At 51.7% G+C, this 14,458-nt stretch overlaps 30 non-coding genes across 30 annotated transcripts; 17 read left to right on the top strand and 13 right to left on the bottom strand.

Moving 5' to 3' along the window:
• Positions 1–33: 33 nt before the first annotated feature.
• Positions 34–105, bottom strand: trnae-cuc (transfer RNA glutamic acid (anticodon CUC)). Its single transcript has one exon. It is a non-coding gene; the product is annotated as a tRNA-Glu (tRNA).
• A 250-nt stretch (positions 106–355) lies between these two features.
• Positions 356–427, top strand: trnac-gca (transfer RNA cysteine (anticodon GCA)). Its single transcript has one exon. It is a non-coding gene; the product is annotated as a tRNA-Cys (tRNA).
• Positions 428–986: 559 nt separating this feature from the next.
• Positions 987–1,060, bottom strand: trnan-guu (transfer RNA asparagine (anticodon GUU)). Its single transcript has one exon. It is a non-coding gene; the product is annotated as a tRNA-Asn (tRNA).
• Positions 1,061–1,173: 113 nt separating this feature from the next.
• Positions 1,174–1,246, top strand: trnak-cuu (transfer RNA lysine (anticodon CUU)). Its single transcript has one exon. It is a non-coding gene; the product is annotated as a tRNA-Lys (tRNA).
• Positions 1,247–1,968: 722 nt separating this feature from the next.
• trnac-gca (transfer RNA cysteine (anticodon GCA)) lies at positions 1,969–2,040 on the top strand. The gene has a single exon. It is a non-coding gene; the product is annotated as a tRNA-Cys (tRNA).
• Positions 2,041–2,599: 559 nt separating this feature from the next.
• On the bottom strand, positions 2,600–2,673 carry trnan-guu (transfer RNA asparagine (anticodon GUU)). Its single transcript has one exon. It is a non-coding gene; the product is annotated as a tRNA-Asn (tRNA).
• Positions 2,674–2,786: 113 nt separating this feature from the next.
• On the top strand, positions 2,787–2,859 carry trnak-cuu (transfer RNA lysine (anticodon CUU)). The gene has a single exon. It is a non-coding gene; the product is annotated as a tRNA-Lys (tRNA).
• A 722-nt stretch (positions 2,860–3,581) lies between these two features.
• trnac-gca (transfer RNA cysteine (anticodon GCA)) lies at positions 3,582–3,653 on the top strand. Its single transcript has one exon. It is a non-coding gene; the product is annotated as a tRNA-Cys (tRNA).
• Positions 3,654–4,212: 559 nt separating this feature from the next.
• On the bottom strand, positions 4,213–4,286 carry trnan-guu (transfer RNA asparagine (anticodon GUU)). The gene has a single exon. It is a non-coding gene; the product is annotated as a tRNA-Asn (tRNA).
• A 113-nt stretch (positions 4,287–4,399) lies between these two features.
• trnak-cuu (transfer RNA lysine (anticodon CUU)) lies at positions 4,400–4,472 on the top strand. Its single transcript has one exon. It is a non-coding gene; the product is annotated as a tRNA-Lys (tRNA).
• A 722-nt stretch (positions 4,473–5,194) lies between these two features.
• trnac-gca (transfer RNA cysteine (anticodon GCA)) lies at positions 5,195–5,266 on the top strand. The gene has a single exon. It is a non-coding gene; the product is annotated as a tRNA-Cys (tRNA).
• Positions 5,267–5,825: 559 nt separating this feature from the next.
• trnan-guu (transfer RNA asparagine (anticodon GUU)) lies at positions 5,826–5,899 on the bottom strand. Its single transcript has one exon. It is a non-coding gene; the product is annotated as a tRNA-Asn (tRNA).
• Positions 5,900–6,012: 113 nt separating this feature from the next.
• On the top strand, positions 6,013–6,085 carry trnak-cuu (transfer RNA lysine (anticodon CUU)). The gene has a single exon. It is a non-coding gene; the product is annotated as a tRNA-Lys (tRNA).
• A 721-nt stretch (positions 6,086–6,806) lies between these two features.
• On the top strand, positions 6,807–6,878 carry trnac-gca (transfer RNA cysteine (anticodon GCA)). Its single transcript has one exon. It is a non-coding gene; the product is annotated as a tRNA-Cys (tRNA).
• A 559-nt stretch (positions 6,879–7,437) lies between these two features.
• On the bottom strand, positions 7,438–7,511 carry trnan-guu (transfer RNA asparagine (anticodon GUU)). The gene has a single exon. It is a non-coding gene; the product is annotated as a tRNA-Asn (tRNA).
• A 586-nt stretch (positions 7,512–8,097) lies between these two features.
• On the bottom strand, positions 8,098–8,169 carry trnae-cuc (transfer RNA glutamic acid (anticodon CUC)). Its single transcript has one exon. It is a non-coding gene; the product is annotated as a tRNA-Glu (tRNA).
• A 250-nt stretch (positions 8,170–8,419) lies between these two features.
• trnac-gca (transfer RNA cysteine (anticodon GCA)) lies at positions 8,420–8,491 on the top strand. The gene has a single exon. It is a non-coding gene; the product is annotated as a tRNA-Cys (tRNA).
• Positions 8,492–9,050: 559 nt separating this feature from the next.
• Positions 9,051–9,124, bottom strand: trnan-guu (transfer RNA asparagine (anticodon GUU)). Its single transcript has one exon. It is a non-coding gene; the product is annotated as a tRNA-Asn (tRNA).
• A 113-nt stretch (positions 9,125–9,237) lies between these two features.
• Positions 9,238–9,310, top strand: trnak-cuu (transfer RNA lysine (anticodon CUU)). The gene has a single exon. It is a non-coding gene; the product is annotated as a tRNA-Lys (tRNA).
• A 399-nt stretch (positions 9,311–9,709) lies between these two features.
• On the bottom strand, positions 9,710–9,781 carry trnae-cuc (transfer RNA glutamic acid (anticodon CUC)). Its single transcript has one exon. It is a non-coding gene; the product is annotated as a tRNA-Glu (tRNA).
• A 249-nt stretch (positions 9,782–10,030) lies between these two features.
• Positions 10,031–10,102, top strand: trnac-gca (transfer RNA cysteine (anticodon GCA)). Its single transcript has one exon. It is a non-coding gene; the product is annotated as a tRNA-Cys (tRNA).
• A 559-nt stretch (positions 10,103–10,661) lies between these two features.
• Positions 10,662–10,735, bottom strand: trnan-guu (transfer RNA asparagine (anticodon GUU)). The gene has a single exon. It is a non-coding gene; the product is annotated as a tRNA-Asn (tRNA).
• Positions 10,736–10,848: 113 nt separating this feature from the next.
• trnak-cuu (transfer RNA lysine (anticodon CUU)) lies at positions 10,849–10,921 on the top strand. Its single transcript has one exon. It is a non-coding gene; the product is annotated as a tRNA-Lys (tRNA).
• Positions 10,922–11,316: 395 nt separating this feature from the next.
• trnae-cuc (transfer RNA glutamic acid (anticodon CUC)) lies at positions 11,317–11,388 on the bottom strand. Its single transcript has one exon. It is a non-coding gene; the product is annotated as a tRNA-Glu (tRNA).
• A 249-nt stretch (positions 11,389–11,637) lies between these two features.
• Positions 11,638–11,709, top strand: trnac-gca (transfer RNA cysteine (anticodon GCA)). Its single transcript has one exon. It is a non-coding gene; the product is annotated as a tRNA-Cys (tRNA).
• A 559-nt stretch (positions 11,710–12,268) lies between these two features.
• Positions 12,269–12,342, bottom strand: trnan-guu (transfer RNA asparagine (anticodon GUU)). Its single transcript has one exon. It is a non-coding gene; the product is annotated as a tRNA-Asn (tRNA).
• Positions 12,343–12,455: 113 nt separating this feature from the next.
• Positions 12,456–12,528, top strand: trnak-cuu (transfer RNA lysine (anticodon CUU)). Its single transcript has one exon. It is a non-coding gene; the product is annotated as a tRNA-Lys (tRNA).
• Positions 12,529–13,247: 719 nt separating this feature from the next.
• trnac-gca (transfer RNA cysteine (anticodon GCA)) lies at positions 13,248–13,319 on the top strand. The gene has a single exon. It is a non-coding gene; the product is annotated as a tRNA-Cys (tRNA).
• Positions 13,320–13,878: 559 nt separating this feature from the next.
• Positions 13,879–13,952, bottom strand: trnan-guu (transfer RNA asparagine (anticodon GUU)). Its single transcript has one exon. It is a non-coding gene; the product is annotated as a tRNA-Asn (tRNA).
• A 113-nt stretch (positions 13,953–14,065) lies between these two features.
• On the top strand, positions 14,066–14,138 carry trnak-cuu (transfer RNA lysine (anticodon CUU)). The gene has a single exon. It is a non-coding gene; the product is annotated as a tRNA-Lys (tRNA).
• The last annotated feature ends 320 nt before the right edge of the window (positions 14,139–14,458 follow it).

Below are 14,458 nucleotides of genomic sequence, written 5' to 3'. Positions count from 1 at the left end.
ATAAATAAAAATAGCCCAGAAAGACCCCCGGACTTCCCTGACCGGGAATCGAACCCGGGCCGTGGCGGTGAGAGCGCCAAATCCTGACCACTAGACCACCAGGGATCCCCCATGACAGTGCTTTGCGCCCTGTCATACAGAAATACTCACAGGTGCCCCTTCAGGTCAGACCTGGCAAAGCCTTCCGTCTTCAGGGCACATTTCGCCTATGTGCCGTACAGCACTGCCCTGTGTCTTAAAGGAGAAGTCGCTTTTTTTTTCATGACTGGGTTACAGCTTAATGCTGCATAAAGAGTAGCCACAGAGTGTGTCAAAGTGGCTTGTGTTTCCACCTCATCTCCTTTGCTCTGCCTGCGGGGGTATAGCTCAGTGGTAGAGCATTTGACTGCAGATCAAGAGGTCCTAGGTTCAAATCCTGGTGCCCCCTGCGCTGGTTCTCCTGAGTGCCGTTCAGGCTGTCCTTCTTGCTGCCAGTATGGCGTTCCTTGCTGGTCCCCTTTGCTTGATGTGAGTGCTGGCAACGTGAAAGAGTGCCAGAGTCTTCCCCCCCAGCACGGTGCACCAAAAGGTGCTACTGGGGACCCATCCGGCGCTATGAAATCTCCCCTCGACGTGCTACACCCCAGCTACGACACGCCCGGAAAGCATTCCGTCTGCGATGCTGTAGAAGTGCATGGCGCTGCGTTTTTTGTGCCATGTATACCACACGCAAATTTGTTGTTGTTTTAGCAGTTTTGGCGCAAGAGTGTTTTTTCCCAGAGACAAAGAAAGAAGAAAGACAAAGTATTTTAGTGCAAAATTGTTTTAGTTGATTCACAGCGATATTCTTTTTTTGAGAGGCAAACTATAAAGAAAGCAAAGAGACTAACAAGTCTGGTAAAACTCTGATATTGCATGCTAGGATAATAGAGAAATAATGCAACGCACCATAAAGGGAGACTGATGGAGAGATCATCCGCTTCAAGTCAGAGAGGAAAAAGAGAGCACGTCCTCGGGTGGGTTTGAACCACCAACCTCTCGGTTAACAGCCGAGCGCGCTAACCGATCGCGCCACGGAGACAGCGAGTACATGAGCACAGCTGTGCTTTATGGGGTTCGGAGTCAGAAGGCACTTCGCAGAGAAGAACCGGTTCAGAAAGTTGCCGGTCCAGAAGCCCCGACATCTGTGTGTTGGCCCGGCTAGCTCAGTCGGTAGAGCATGAGACTCTTAATCTCAGGGTCGTGGGTTCGAGCCCCACGCTGGGCGCTGTCTTCTTGGCGCTTAGAAGCCCATCACCCTCCGAGACGTGAACATGAAGAGTCACGCCGTCAATAAAACTTGATCGTGACTCACTCTGCCTTCTTGTGAGAGGCCAGATAGGACCCGTGGCCTGCGTGGTGAATGCGCTGTGTTCTCCCATGCAAGTGGATGTCCGTGCTGTCGTGCAGCTCACTTGAAAATGCCCTGCTGCTCATTATATTGGCCAGGAGTGAAAAACAGAAGGGTGAGAAGGTAGCTGAGGGCGCGACTGCACTGGGAATGCTGTGAGGGCCTCGTTCAGGTCCCGGAAGTCAGAAGCTGGCCGTAAGGGTCACAATGGGAAGTGCAGGGAGAGACAAAAAAAAAAAAAAAAAAAAAAAAAAATAGCCCAGAAAGACCCCCGGACTTCCCTGACTGGGAATCGAACCCTGGCCGTGGCGGTGAGAGCGCCAAATCCTGACCACTAGACCACCAGGGATCCCCCATGACAGTGCTTTGCGCCCTGTCATACAGAAATACTCACAGGTGCCCCTTCAGGTCAGACCTGGCAAAGCCTTCCGTCTTCAGGGCACATTTCGCCTATGTGCCGTACAGCACTGCCCTGTGTCTTAAAGGAGAAGTCGCTTTTTTTTTCATGACTGGGTTACAGCTTAATGCTGCATAAAGAGTAGCCACAGAGTGTGTCAAAGTGGCTTGTGTTTCCACCTCATCTCCTTTGCTCTGCCTGCGGGGGTATAGCTCAGTGGTAGAGCATTTGACTGCAGATCAAGAGGTCCTAGGTTCAAATCCTGGTGCCCCCTGCGCTGGTTCTCCTGAGTGCCGTTCAGGCTGTCCTTCTTGCTGCCAGTATGGCGTTCCTTGCTGGTCCCCTTTGCTTGATGTGAGTGCTGGCAACGTGAAAGAGTGCCAGAGTCTTCCCCCCCAGCACGGTGCACCAAAAGGTGCTACTGGGGACCCATCCGGCGCTATGAAATCTCCCCTCGACGTGCTACACCCCAGCTACGACACGCCCGGAAAGCATTCCGTCTGCGATGCTGTAGAAGTGCATGGCGCTGCGTTTTTTGTGCCATGTATACCACACGCAAATTTGTTGTTGTTTTAGCAGTTTTGGCGCAAGAGTGTTTTTTCCCAGAGACAAAGAAAGAAGAAAGACAAAGTATTTTAGTGCAAAATTGTTTTAGTTGATTCACAGCGATATTCTTTTTTTGAGAGGCAAACTATAAAGAAAGCAAAGAGACTAACAAGTCTGGTAAAACTCTGATATTGCATGCTAGGATAATAGAGAAATAATGCAACGCACCATAAAGGGAGACTGATGGAGAGATCATCCGCTTCAAGTCAGAGAGGAAAAAGAGAGCACGTCCTCGGGTGGGTTTGAACCACCAACCTCTCGGTTAACAGCCGAGCGCGCTAACCGATCGCGCCACGGAGACAGCGAGTACATGAGCACAGCTGTGCTTTATGGGGTTCGGAGTCAGAAGGCACTTCGCAGAGAAGAACCGGTTCAGAAAGTTGCCGGTCCAGAAGCCCCGACATCTGTGTGTTGGCCCGGCTAGCTCAGTCGGTAGAGCATGAGACTCTTAATCTCAGGGTCGTGGGTTCGAGCCCCACGCTGGGCGCTGTCTTCTTGGCGCTTAGAAGCCCATCACCCTCCGAGACGTGAACATGAAGAGTCACGCCGTCAATAAAACTTGATCGTGACTCACTCTGCCTTCTTGTGAGAGGCCAGATAGGACCCGTGGCCTGCGTGGTGAATGCGCTGTGTTCTCCCATGCAAGTGGATGTCCGTGCTGTCGTGCAGCTCACTTGAAAATGCCCTGCTGCTCATTATATTGGCCAGGAGTGAAAAACAGAAGGGTGAGAAGGTAGCTGAGGGCGCGACTGCACTGGGAATGCTGTGAGGGCCTCGTTCAGGTCCCGGAAGTCAGAAGCTGGCCGTAAGGGTCACAATGGGAAGTGCAGGGAGAGACAAAAAAAAAAAAAAAAAAAAAAAAAAGAAGCCCAGAAAGACCCCCGGACTTCCCTGACCGGGAATCAAACCCGGGCCGTGGCGGTGAGAGCGCCAAATCCTGACCACTAGACCACCAGGGATCCCCCATGACAGTGCTTTGCGCCCTGTCATACAGAAATACTCACAGGTGCCCCTTCAGGTCAGACCTGGCAAAGCCTTCCGTCTTCAGGGCACATTTCGCCTATGTGCCGTACAGCACTGCCCTGTGTCTTAAAGGAGAAGTCGCTTTTTTTTTCATGACTGGGTTACAGCTTAATGCTGCATAAAGAGTAGCCACAGAGTGTGTCAAAGTGGCTTGTGTTTCCACCTCATCTCCTTTGCTCTGCCTGCGGGGGTATAGCTCAGTGGTAGAGCATTTGACTGCAGATCAAGAGGTCCTAGGTTCAAATCCTGGTGCCCCCTGCGCTGGTTCTCCTGAGTGCCGTTCAGGCTGTCCTTCTTGCTGCCAGTATGGCGTTCCTTGCTGGTCCCCTTTGCTTGATGTGAGTGCTGGCAACGTGAAAGAGTGCCAGAGTCTTCCCCCCCAGCACGGTGCACCAAAAGGTGCTACTGGGGACCCATCCGGCGCTATGAAATCTCCCCTCGACGTGCTACACCCCAGCTACGACACGCCCGGAAAGCATTCCGTCTGCGATGCTGTAGAAGTGCATGGCGCTGCGTTTTTTGTGCCATGTATACCACACGCAAATTTGTTGTTGTTTTAGCAGTTTTGGCGCAAGAGTGTTTTTTCCCAGAGACAAAGAAAGAAGAAAGACAAAGTATTTTAGTGCAAAATTGTTTTAGTTGATTCACAGCGATATTCTTTTTTTGAGAGGCAAACTATAAAGAAAGCAAAGAGACTAACAAGTCTGGTAAAACTCTGATATTGCATGCTAGGATAATAGAGAAATAATGCAACGCACCATAAAGGGAGACTGATGGAGAGATCATCCGCTTCAAGTCAGAGAGGAAAAAGAGAGCACGTCCCCGGGTGGGTTTGAACCACCAACCTCTCGGTTAACAGCCTAGCGCGCTAACCGATCGCGCCACGGAGACAGCGAGTACATGAGCACAGCTGTGCTTTATGGGGTTCGGAGTCAGAAGGCACTTCGCAGAGAAGAACCGGTTCAGAAAGTTGCCGGTCCAGAAGCCCCGACATCTGTGTGTTGGCCCGGCTAGCTCAGTCGGTAGAGCATGAGACTCTTAATCTCAGGGTCGTGGGTTCGAGCCCCACGCTGGGCGCTGTCTTCTTGGCGCTTAGAAGCCCATCACCCTCCAAGACGTGAACATGAAGAGTCACGCCGTCAATAAAACTTGATCGTGACTCACTCTGCCTTCTTGTGAGAGGCCAGATAGGACCCGTGGCCTGCGTGGTGAATGCGCTGTGTTCTCCCATGCAAGTGGATGTCCGTGCTGTCGTGCAGCTCACTTGAAAATGCCCTGCTGCTCATTATATTGGCCAGGAGTGAAAAACAGAAGGGTGAGAAGGTAGCTGAGGGCGCGACTGCACTGGGAATGCTGTGAGGGCCTCGTTCAGGTCCCGGAAGTCAGAAGCTGGCCGTAAGGGTCACAATGGGAAGTGCAGGGAGAGACAAAAAAAAAAAAAAAAAAAAAAAAAAGAAGCCCAGAAAGACCCCCGGACTTCCCTGACCGGGAATCAAACCCGGGCCGTGGGGGTGAGAGCGCCAAATCCTGACCACTAGACCACCAGGGATCCCCCATGACAGTGCTTTGCGCCCTGTCATACAGAAATACTCACAGGTGCCCCTTCAGGTCAGACCTGGCAAAGCCTTCCGTCTTCAGGGCACATTTCGCCTATGTGCCGTACAGCACTGCCCTGTGTCTTAAAGGAGAAGTCGCTTTTTTTTTCATGACTGGGTTACAGCTTAATGCTGCATAAAGAGTAGCCACAGAGTGTGTCAAAGTGGCTTGTGTTTCCACCTCATCTCCTTTGCTCTGCCTGCGGGGGTATAGCTCAGTGGTAGAGCATTTGACTGCAGATCAAGAGGTCCTAGGTTCAAATCCTGGTGCCCCCTGCGCTGGTTCTCCTGAGTGCCGTTCAGGCTGTCCTTCTTGCTGCCAGTATGGCGTTCCTTGCTGGTCCCCTTTGCTTGATGTGAGTGCTGGCAACGTGAAAGAGTGCCAGAGTCTTCCCCCCCAGCACGGTGCACCAAAAGGTGCTACTGGGGACCCATCCGGCGCTATGAAATCTCCCCTCGACGTGCTACACCCCAGCTACGACACGCCCGGAAAGCATTCCGTCTGCGATGCTGTAGAAGTGCATGGCGCTGCGTTTTTTGTGCCATGTATACCACACGCAAATTTGTTGTTGTTTTAGCAGTTTTGGCGCAAGAGTGTTTTTTCCCAGAGACAAAGAAAGAAGAAAGACAAAGTATTTTAGTGCAAAATTGTTTTAGTTGATTCACAGCGATATTCTTTTTTTGAGAGGCAAACTATAAAGAAAGCAAAGAGACTAACAAGTCTGGTAAAACTCTGATATTGCATGCTAGGATAATAGAGAAATAATGCAACGCACCATAAAGGGAGACTGATGGAGAGATCATCCGCTTCAAGTCAGAGAGGAAAAAGAGAGCACGTCCTCGGGTGGGTTTGAACCACCAACCTCTCGGTTAACAGCCTAGCGCGCTAACCGATCGCGCCACGGAGACAGCGAGTACATGAGCACAGCTGTGCTTTATGGGGTTCGGAGTCAGAAGGCACTTCGCAGAGAAGAACCGGTTCAGAAAGTTGCCGGTCCAGAAGCCCCGACATCTGTGTGTTGGCCCGGCTAGCTCAGTCGGTAGAGCATGAGACTCTTAATCTCAGGGTCGTGGGTTCGAGCCCCACGCTGGGCGCTGTCTTCTTGGCGCTTAGAAGCCCATCACCCTCCGAGACGTGAACATGAAGAGTCACGCCGTCAATAAAACTTGATCGTGACTCACTCTGCCTTCTTGTGAGAGGCCAGATAGGACCCGTGGCCTGCGTGGTGAATGCGCTGTGTTCTCCCATGCAAGTGGATGTCCGTGCTGTCGTGCAGCTCACTTGAAAATGCCCTGCTGCTCATTATATTGGCCAGGAGTGAAAAACAGAAGGGTGAGAAGGTAGCTGAGGGCGCGACTGCACTGGGAATGCTGTGAGGGCCTCGTTCAGGTCCCGGAAGTCAGAAGCTGGCCGTAAGGGTCACAATGGGAAGTGCAGGGAGAGACAAAAAAAAAAAAAAAAAAAAAAAAAGAAGCCCAGAAAGACCCCCGGACTTCCCTGACCGGGAATCAAACCCGGGCCGTGGCGGTGAGAGCGCCAAATCCTGACCACTAGACCACCAGGGATCCCCCATGACAGTGCTTTGCGCCCTGTCATACAGAAATACTCACAGGTGCCCCTTCAGGTCAGACCTGGCAAAGCCTTCCGTCTTCAGGGCACATTTCGCCTATGTGCCGTACAGCACTGCCCTGTGTCTTAAAGGAGAAGTCGCTTTTTTTTTCATGACTGGGTTACAGCTTAATGCTGCATAAAGAGTAGCCACAGAGTGTGTCAAAGTGGCTTGTGTTTCCACCTCATCTCCTTTGCTCTGCCTGCGGGGGTATAGCTCAGTGGTAGAGCATTTGACTGCAGATCAAGAGGTCCTAGGTTCAAATCCTGGTGCCCCCTGCGCTGGTTCTCCTGAGTGCTGTTCAGGCTGTCCTTCTTGCTGCCAGTATGGCGTTCCTTGCTGGTCCCCTTTGCTTGATGTGAGTGCTGGCAACGTGAAAGAGTGCCAGAGTCTTCCCCCCCAGCACGGTGCACCAAAAGGTGCTACTGGGGACCCATCCGGCGCTATGAAATCTCCCCTCGACGTGCTACACCCCAGCTACGACACGCCCGGAAAGCATTCCGTCTGCGATGCTGTAGAAGTGCATGGCGCTGCGTTTTTTGTGCCATGTATACCACACGCAAATTTGTTGTTGTTTTAGCAGTTTTGGCGCAAGAGTGTTTTTTCCCAGAGACAAAGAAAGAAGAAAGACAAAGTATTTTAGTGCAAAATTGTTTTAGTTGATTCACAGCGATATTCTTTTTTTGAGAGGCAAACTATAAAGAAAGCAAAGGGACTAACAAGTCTGGTAAAACTCTGATATTGCATGCTAGGATAATAGAGAAATAATGCAACGCACCATAAAGGGAGACTGATGGAGAGATCATCCGCTTCAAGTCAGAGAGGAAAAAGAGAGCACGTCCTCGGGTGGGTTTGAACCACCAACCTCTCGGTTAACAGCCGAGCGCGCTAACCGATCGCGCCACGGAGACAGCGAGTACATGAGCACAGCTGTGCTTTATGGGGTTCGGAGTCAGAAGGCACTTCGCAGAGAAGAACCGGTTCAGAAAGTTGCCGGTCCAGAAGCCCCGACATCTGTGTGTTGGCCCGCCTAGCTCAGTCGGTAGAGCATGAGACTCTTAATCTCAGGGTCTTGGGTTCGAGCCCCACGCTGGGCGCTGTCTTCTTGGCGCTTAGAAGCCCATCACCCTCCGAGACGTGAACATGAAGAGTCACGCCGTCAATAAAACTTGATCGTGACTCACTCTGCCTTCTTGTGAGAGGCCAGATAGGACCCGTGGCCTGCGTGGTGAATGCGCTGTGTTCTCCCATGCAAGTGGATGTCCGTGCTGTCGTGCAGCTCACTTGAAAATGCCCTGCTGCTCATTATATTGGCCAGGAGTGAAAAACAGAAGGGTGAGAAGGTAGCTGAGGGCGCGACTGCACTGGGAATGCTGTGAGGGCCTCGTTCAGGTCCCGGAAGTCAGAAGCTGGCCGTAAGGGTCACAATGGGAAGTGCAGGGAGAGACAAAAAAAAAAAAAAAAAAAAAAAAAAATAGCCCAGAAAGACCCCCGGACTTCCCTGACCGGGAATCGAACCCGGGCCGTGGCGGTGAGAGCGCCAAATCCTGACCACTAGACCACCAGGGATCCCCCATGACAGTGCTTTGCGCCCTGTCATACAGAAATACTCACAGGTGCCCCTTCAGGTCAGACCTGGCAAAGCCTTCCGTCTTCAGGGCACATTTCGCCTATGTGCCGTACAGCACTGCCCTGTGTCTTAAAGGAGAAGTCGCTTTTTTTTTCATGACTGGGTTACAGCTTAATGCTGCATAAAGAGTAGCCACAGAGTGTGTCAAAGTGGCTTGTGTTTCCACCTCATCTCCTTTGCTCTGCCTGCGGGGGTATAGCTCAGTGGTAGAGCATTTGACTGCAGATCAAGAGGTCCTAGGTTCAAATCCTGGTGCCCCCTGCGCTGGTTCTCCTGAGTGCCGTTCAGGCTGTCCTTCTTGCTGCCAGTATGGCGTTCCTTGCTGGTCCCCTTTGCTTGATGTGAGTGCTGGCAACGTGAAAGAGTGCCAGAGTCTTCCCCCCCAGCACGGTGCACCAAAAGGTGCTACTGGGGACCCATCCGGCGCTATGAAATCTCCCCTCGACGTGCTACACCCCAGCTACGACACGCCCGGAAAGCATTCCGTCTGCGATGCTGTAGAAGTGCATGGCGCTGCATTTTTTGTGCCATGTATACCACACGCAAATTTGTTGTTGTTTTAGCAGTTTTGGCGCAAGAGTGTTTTTTCCCAGAGACAAAGAAAGAAGAAAGACAAAGTATTTTAGTGCAAAATTGTTTTAGTTGATTCACAGCGATATTCTTTTTTTGAGAGGCAAACTATAAAGAAAGCAAAGAGACTAACAAGTCTGGTAAAACTCTGATATTGCATGCTAGGATAATAGAGAAATAATGCAACGCACCATAAAGGGAGACTGATGGAGAGATCATCCGCTTCAAGTCAGAGAGGAAAAAGAGAGCACGTCCTCGGGTGGGTTTGAACCACCAACCTCTCGGTTAACAGCCGAGCGCGCTAACCGATCGCGCCACGGAGACAGCGAGTACATGAGCACAGCTGTGCTTTATGGGGTTCGGAGTCAGAAGGCACTTCGCAGAGAAGAACCGGTTCAGAAAGTTGCCGGTCCAGAAGCCCCGACATCTGTGTGTTGGCCCGGCTAGCTCAGTCGGTAGAGCATGAGACTCTTAATCTCAGGGTCGTGGGTTCGAGCCCCACGCTGGGCGCTGTCTTCTTGGCGCTTAGAAGCCCATCACCCTCCGAGACGTGAACATGAAGAGTCACGCCGTCAATAAAACTTGATCGTGACTCACTCTGCCTTCTTGTGAGAGGCCAGATAGGACCCGTGGCCTGCGTGGTGAATGCGCTGTGTTCTCCCATGCAAGTGGATGTCCGTGCTGTCGTGCAGCTCACTTGAAAATGCCCTGCTGCTCATTATATTGGCCAGGAGTGAAAAACAGAAGGGTGAGAAGGTAGCTGAGGGCGCGACTGCACTGGGAATGCTGTGAGGGCCTCGTTCAGGTCCCGGAAGTCAGAAGCTGGCCGTAAGGGTCACAATGGGAAGTGCAGGGAGAGACAAAAAAAAAAAAAAAAAAAAAAAAAGAAGCCCAGAAAGACCCCCGGACTTCCCTGACCGGGAATTGAACCCGGGCCGTGGCGGTGAGAGCGCCAAATCCTGACCACTAGACCACCAGGGATCCCCCATGACAGTGCTTTGCGCCCTGTCATACAGAAATACTCACAGGTGCCCCTTCAGGTCAGACCTGGCAAAGCCTTCCGTCTTCAGGGCACATTTCGCCTATGTGCCGTACAGCACTGCCCTGTGTCTTAAAGGAGAAGTCGCTTTTTTTTCATGACTGGGTTACAGCTTAATGCTGCATAAAGAGTAGCCACAGAGTGTGTCAAAGTGGCTTGTGTTTCCACCTCATCTCCTTTGCTCTGCCTGCGGGGGTATAGCTCAGTGGTAGAGCATTTGACTGCAGATCAAGAGGTCCTAGGTTCAAATCCTGGTGCCCCCTGCGCTGGTTCTCCTGAGTGCCGTTCAGGCTGTCCTTCTTGCTGCCAGTATGGCGTTCCTTGCTGGTCCCCTTTGCTTGATGTGAGTGCTGGCAACGTGAAAGAGTGCCAGAGTCTTCCCCCCCAGCACGGTGCACCAAAAGGTGCTACTGGGGACCCATCCGGCGCTATGAAATCTCCCCTCGACGTGCTACACCCCAGCTACGACACGCCCGGAAAGCATTCCGTCTGCGATGCTGTAGAAGTGCATGGCGCTGCGTTTTTTGTGCCATGTATACCACACGCAAATTTGTTGTTGTTTTAGCAGTTTTGGCGCAAGAGTGTTTTTTCCCAGAGACAAAGAAAGAAGAAAGACAAAGTATTTTAGTGCAAAATTGTTTTAGTTGATTCACAGCGATATTCTTTTTTTGAGAGGCAAACTATAAAGAAAGCAAAGAGACTAACAAGTCTGGTAAAACTCTGATATTGCATGCTAGGATAATAGAGAAATAATGCAACGCACCATAAAGGGAGACTGATGGAGAGATCATCCGCTACAAGTCAGAGAGGAAAAAGAGAGCACGTCCTCGGGTGGGTTTGAACCACCAACCTCTCGGTTAACAGCCTAGCGCGCTAACCGATCGCGCCACGGAGACAGCGAGTACATGAGCACAGCTGTGCTTTATGGGGTTCGGAGTCAGAAGGCACTTCGCAGAGAAGAACCGGTTCAGAAAGTTGCCGGTCCAGAAGCCCCGACATCTGTGTGTTGGCCCGGCTAGCTCAGTCGGTAGAGCATGAGACTCTTAATCTCAGGGTCGTGGGTTCGAGCCCCACGCTGGGCGCTGTCTTCTTGGCGCTTAGAAGCCCATCACCCTCCGAGACGTGAACATGAAGAGTCACGCCGTCAATAAAACTTGATCGTGACTCACTCTGCCTTCTTGTGAGAGGCCAGATAGGACCCGTGGCCTGCGTGGTGAATGCGCTGTGTTCTCCCATGCAAGTGGATGTCCGTGCTGTCGTGCAGCTCACTTGAAAATGCCCTGCTGCTCATTATATTGGCCAGGAGTGAAAAACAGAAGGGTGAGAAGGTAGCTGAGGGCGCGACTGCACTGGGAATGCTGTGAGGGCCTCGTTCAGGTCCCGGAAGTCAGAAGCTGGCCGTAAGGGTCACAATGGGAAGTGCAGGGAGAGACAAAAAAAAAAAAAAAAAAAAAGAAGCCCAGAAAGACCCCCGGACTTCCCTGACCGGGAATTGAACCCGGGCCGTGGCGGTGAGAGCGCCAAATCCTGACCACTAGACCACCAGGGATCCCCCATGACAGTGCTTTGCGCCCTGTCATACAGAAATACTCACAGGTGCCCCTTCAGGTCAGACCTGGCAAAGCCTTCCGTCTTCAGGGCACATTTCGCCTATGTGCCGTACAGCACTGCCCTGTGTCTTAAAGGAGAAGTCGCTTTTTTTTCATGACTGGGTTACAGCTTAATGCTGCATAAAGAGTAGCCACAGAGTGTGTCAAAGTGGCTTGTGTTTCCACCTCATCTCCTTTGCTCTGCCTGCGGGGGTATAGCTCAGTGGTAGAGCATTTGACTGCAGATCAAGAGGTCCTAGGTTCAAATCCTGGTGCCCCCTGCGCTGGTTCTCCTGAGTGCCGTTCAGGCTGTCCTTCTTGCTGCCAGTATGGCGTTCCTTGCTGGTCCCCTTTGCTTGATGTGAGTGCTGGCAACGTGAAAGAGTGCCAGAGTCTTCCCCCCCAGCACGGTGCACCAAAAGGTGCTACTGGGGACCCATCCGGCGCTATGAAATCTCCCCTCGACGTGCTACACCCCAGCTACGACACGCCCGGAAAGCATTCCGTCTGCGATGCTGTAGAAGTGCATGGCGCTGCGTTTTTTGTGCCATGTATACCACACGCAAATTTGTTGTTGTTTTAGCAGTTTTGGCGCAAGAGTGTTTTTTCCCAGAGACAAAGAAAGAAGAAAGACAAAGTATTTTAGTGCAAAATTGTTTTAGTTGATTCACAGCGATATTCTTTTTTTGAGAGGCAAACTATAAAGAAAGCAAAGAGACTAACAAGTCTGGTAAAACTCTGATATTGCATGCTAGGATAATAGAGAAATAATGCAACGCACCATAAAGGGAGACTGATGGAGAGATCATCCGCTACAAGTCAGAGAGGAAAAAGAGAGCACGTCCTCGGGTGGGTTTGAACCACCAACCTCTCGGTTAACAGCCTAGCGCGCTAACCGATCGCGCCACGGAGACAGCGAGTACATGAGCACAGCTGTGCTTTATGGGGTTCGGAGTCAGAAGGCACTTCGCAGAGAAGAACCGGTTCAGAAAGTTGCCGGTCCAGAAGCCCCGACATCTGTGTGTTGGCCCGGCTAGCTCAGTCGGTAGAGCATGAGACTCTTAATCTCAGGGTCGTGGGTTCGAGCCCCACGCTGGGCGCTGTCTTCTTGGCGCTTAGAAGCCCATCACCCTCCGAGACGTGAACATGAAGAGTCACGCCGTCAATAAAACTTGATCGTGACTCACTCTGCCTTCTTGTGAGAGGCCAGATAGGACCCGTGGCCTGCGTGGTGAATGCGCTGTGTTCTCCCATGCAAGTGGATGTCCGTGCTGTCGTGCAGCTCACTTGAAAATGCCCTGCTGCTCATTATATTGGCCAGGAGTGAAAAACAGAAGGGTGAGAAGGTAGCTGAGGGCGCGACTGCACTGGGAATGCTGTGAGGGCCTCGTTCAGGTCCCGGAAGTCAGAAGCTGGCCGTAAGGGTCACAATGGGAAGTGCAGGGAGAGACAAAAAAAAAAAAAAAAAAAAAAAAGAAGCCCAGAAAGACCCCCGGACTTCCCTGACCGGGAATTGAACCCGGGCTGTGGCGGTGAGAGCGCCAAATCCTGACCACTAGACCACCAGGGATCCCCCATGACAGTGCTTTGCGCCCTGTCATACAGAAATACTCACAGGTGCCCCTTCAGGTCAGACCTGGCAAAGCCTTCCGTCTTCAGGGCACATTTCGCCTATGTGCCGTACAGCACTGCCCTGTGTCTTAAAGGAGAAGTCGCTTTTTTTTCATGACTGGGTTACAGCTTAATGCTGCATAAAGAGTAGCCACAGAGTGTGTCAAAGTGGCTTGTGTTTCCACCTCATCTCCTTTGCTCTTCCTGCGGGGGTATAGCTCAGTGGTAGAGCATTTGACTGCAGATCAAGAGGTCCTAGGTTCAAATCCTGGTGCCCCCTGCGCTGGTTCTCCTGAGTGCCGTTCAGGCTGTCCTTCTTGCTGCCAGTATGGCATTCCTTGCTGGTCCCCTTTGCTTGATGTGAGTGCTGGCAACGTGAAAGAGTGCCAGAGTCTTCCCCCCCAGCACGGTGCACCAAAAGGTGCTACTGGGGACCCATCCGGCGCTATGAAATCTCCCCTCGACATGCTACACCCCAGCTACGACACGCCCGGAAAGCATTCCGTCTGCGATGCTGTAGAAGTGCATGGCGCTGCGTTTTTTGTGCCATGTATACCACACGCAAATTTGTTGTTGTTTTAGCAGTTTTGGCGCAAGAGTGTTTTTTCCCAGAGACAAAGAAAGAAGAAAGACAAAGTATTTTAGTGCAAAATTGTTTTAGTTGATTCACAGCGATATTCTTTTTTTGAGAGGCAAACTATAAAGAAAGCAAAGAGACTAACAAGTCTGGTAAAACTCTGATATTGCATGCTAGGATAATAGAGAAATAATGCAACGCACCATAAAGGGAGACTGATGGAGAGATCATCCGCTTCAAGTCAGAGAGGAAAAAGAGAGCACGTCCTCGGGTGGGTTTGAACCACCAACCTCTCGGTTAACAGCCTAGCGCGCTAACCGATCGCGCCACGGAGACAGCGAGTACATGAGCACAGCTGTGCTTTATGGGGTTCGGAGTCAGAAGGCACTTCGCAGAGAAGAACCGGTTCAGAAAGTTGCCGGTCCAGAAGCCCCGACATCTGTGTGTTGGCCCGGCTAGCTCAGTCGGTAGAGCATGAGACTCTTAATCTCAGGGTCGTGGGTTCGAGCCCCACGCTGAGCGCTGTCTTCTTGGCGCTTAGAAGCCCATCACCCTCCGAGACGTGAACATGAAGAGTCACGCCGTCAATAAAACTTGATCGTGACTCACTCTGCCTTCTTGTGAGAGGCCAGATAGGACCCGTGGCCTGCGTGGTGAATGCGCTGTGTTCTCCCATGCAAGTGGATGTCCGTGCTGTCGTGCAGCTCACTTGAAAATGCCCTGCTGCTCATTATATTGGCCAGGAGTGAAAAACAGAAGGGTGAGAAGGTAGCTGAGGGCGCGACTGCACTGGGAATGCTGTGAGGGCCTCGTTCAGGTCCCGGAAGTCAGAAGCTGGCCGT

The sequence above is a fragment of the Brienomyrus brachyistius genome, chromosome 18 (assembly GCF_023856365.1).
Source record: "Brienomyrus brachyistius isolate T26 chromosome 18, BBRACH_0.4, whole genome shotgun sequence".
In the NCBI taxonomy this organism is placed as follows: Eukaryota; Metazoa; Chordata; class Actinopteri; order Osteoglossiformes; family Mormyridae; genus Brienomyrus; species Brienomyrus brachyistius.
The sequence above is the reverse complement of the archived record's forward strand: the minus strand, read 5'-3'. Positions and strand labels throughout refer to the sequence as shown.